The sequence below is a fragment of the Musca autumnalis genome, unplaced genomic scaffold (genome assembly GCF_047663935.1).
Source record: "Musca autumnalis isolate F117 unplaced genomic scaffold, ASM4766393v1 scaffold_3, whole genome shotgun sequence".
Classification (NCBI taxonomy): Eukaryota; Metazoa; Arthropoda; class Insecta; order Diptera; family Muscidae; genus Musca; species Musca autumnalis.
In genome coordinates, this window is record NW_027411866.1 from 56,175,257 (window position 1) to 56,178,007 (window position 2,751).

At 32.9% G+C, this 2,751-nt stretch overlaps 1 long non-coding RNA gene across 1 annotated transcript; it reads left to right on the forward strand.

The window, feature by feature from the left end:
• The first annotated feature begins 479 nt into the window (after nucleotides 1–479).
• On the forward strand, nucleotides 480–2,347 carry LOC141399575 (uncharacterized). Its single transcript, XR_012411875.1, has 2 exons — nucleotides 480–665; nucleotides 796–2,347. It is a non-coding gene; the product is annotated as an uncharacterized lncRNA (long non-coding RNA).
• Nucleotides 2,348–2,751: the final 404 nt, after the last annotated feature.

Sequence of the window (2,751 nt, forward strand, 5' to 3'; positions counted from 1 at the left end):
TACCTAAAATTTTCTGGCCGACATTTTTGCAGAACATTTCGAAGCTGAAAAACGTCAGCTTGTGGTACTTTTATAACGGCTCTTAAAATAAAGGACGAAAGGACATTGAAGGAAGCGAGATAGAAGGTCAAAATGCTCTACGATAATAATCCTCATTTGATTTGGCTGAAGAAATGTGATTTCAAAAATAAGCTAAAGAAACAGCGGACAAAGATATAACACTAATATCTTAAGGCTTATAGGGTCTCCAGCAAAGTTCGACTCACGGCGGATCTGTCCTTCTGGGTTCTGTATATACTCACCAAGAGCTTTCATCTCCAAAAGGAATTTTCCACCCCCCAAAATTTCCGTTCACAGTGTTATTACAGCTGCGACCAGTTAGAAAAAAGTCAAAAAAGAAATTCCCCAAAAATCCCCAAATATTTTTCAGATTTCCTCAACATTTTCCCAATTCCCCAAGTCGAAATTTTTTCCCCATTTCAAATAAAAATTCCCCAATTTGGGGAAAAATCCCCAATACTGACAACGCTGCACATGACTGAAAAAGGGAATTCCCCAAAAATATAACATAAAAGTGTTTAACATTTGCCAAAGTTTTACGTACAACACATAGGACAATTTGAGTGATTTTAATTAAAAAATCTGAATGTTAAATGCTGTCAAAGGTAAATTTATAAAAAACATGGTAAATGTTTGTGTGAAAGGGATTATCTTCTAATAATTAATAATAGGTGGTTGTACATTTATATTTTGCCAGAACAGAAATACATATTTATACTTTATTTTTTATTAAAGGAATATGTTTTGACATCAAGAGAAGACATCCGCTGGGCCACCTTGTTATTGCAGTTTTTTTGTGGATTCAGTATATCTGGTAGCTTTGTTTTTTAAAGCTCTTACTTGTAGCTTTTTACACAAACCAATCAATCGTCTCGGTTGTAGTGAACAGTATCATCTTTGTTGAAAGGGAGAGGTTCTTTATTTATGCTAAATAAATAATATGGGAAATGAAGTAGCAATAAATAGACCAACTGAATTGATTCAGAACTCTGATCCGGAATTACGAGAATACATACTTCAGCTCGAAGACAAATTGAAACTCTATGCGGATTTGGAAAGTTCCCACAATGAACTTAATACCAAGTATGTCGATGTACAGGAAGATCTTTTCGGAATCAGAATACAAAATCATGAATTCCAAAATCAGACGAAGGAACTCTCAAAAGAGAACGAAAAACTACGAAAAAGAAATGCTGAGCTCATCGAAGAACATAAACAATTAAAGGCAAAAATTGAGCAACTGGAGAAATGCAAAACGTTTAACAATTCTGATGTCAATGATTCCAGTAAACAAAATAAACGACAGACATGTTCCAACGACGATAAAAACAATGCCAACAGTGTACTTGTAAAAAATTTTCCCAACGATGATGATGACCACGAAGATATTATAGTTAGATTTGGTGAAATTATGAAACTCAAACTCAGCAAAGCAGACATAAAAAGGACTGAAATAAAGGAACGAAAGTTTTACGAACGTCAGAATATGCAACCGGATAAAATCATACTGATTGTGGAGTTTAGTAATCAAAATCTGAAAGTTGACTTTCTTAAACACAAGGAAAGGCTAAAGACAGACACTTTCGCAAAAGATATTGAAATTACCGATTTTGTCAATGAAGAAGTATTTGAATTGTATCAGTATGCAAAAGTTCTAAAATCACAATTTGGATATAGCTCCGTATATTGGAGAAATAATTGTGTGTATGCCAAGAAGACACGATCCAGCGAACCACTACTCATAAAATCCCAGACCCAAGTTGATGTTCTAAAATTTTCAAAATGAATGTGTACATACATAGTTGTAATGAATATGAGCATCTAAGGGGGACAAATTCATTACAAGTTCTTCTAAGGTACATATGTATGTATATGAAACAAGATATCCGTATCAATCCAGCTGATGGGTACTATGAAACGTCAAAACAATTTAATATTTTAATTTAAAAAAGAAAAATAGAAGAAAGTATACTCTCTATAATCAGGACTCCAAATCCGAATTATCCAATTGTCCGGATTACCAAATGGTAACAACAATAAATTATATTCTCTATTTGTACCATGCTGTGTTGTAAACAAGGTTTATTATATAAGGTTGGACAGTAAGCCCAGATGACTATTAAATTTGCTGTCAAAACACATTATTGTGATTTGAAATACAAAGAAAATCAAATAATAATAATGCTAAAATTAAGTTTACTGTTAAAAGTAGTCCAACCTTGGTTCTAACTGTTACCAATTGTGAACAAAATATTATTTTATTTAAATAAATAGGTATTTACACAAACCATTGTATTGATTTACTTTCTTAATTTATTTTTTCAGAATTTCTACATTACTTTTGCATTTGAAAAACGATAAATTCTACATTAACGCGGATACTTGGCCACAGAAATGTATTTTCTTCATGACAAACGCTTTTTGCGCTGACTTTGAAGTTATGAGTTGGCTTTGAACGCTAACACGCCATGGCAACATTTTTTGATATGTTTTTCAAGGACGTGGGTTCAAATCCCAGCCGGGCTCAGCCTGTTTTTTATTTTTTGAAATTTTGCCTTTTTTAGGGCGAAGATCATTTTTTTTAATGATTTTTGTTAATTTTCTCGTTTAGAGTTAAGCTTGATGATCTGAAATTATTTGCAAGTGAAAAAGGAAAGCCAAGGACTGGAACCCACATAGTCACCAAATTAG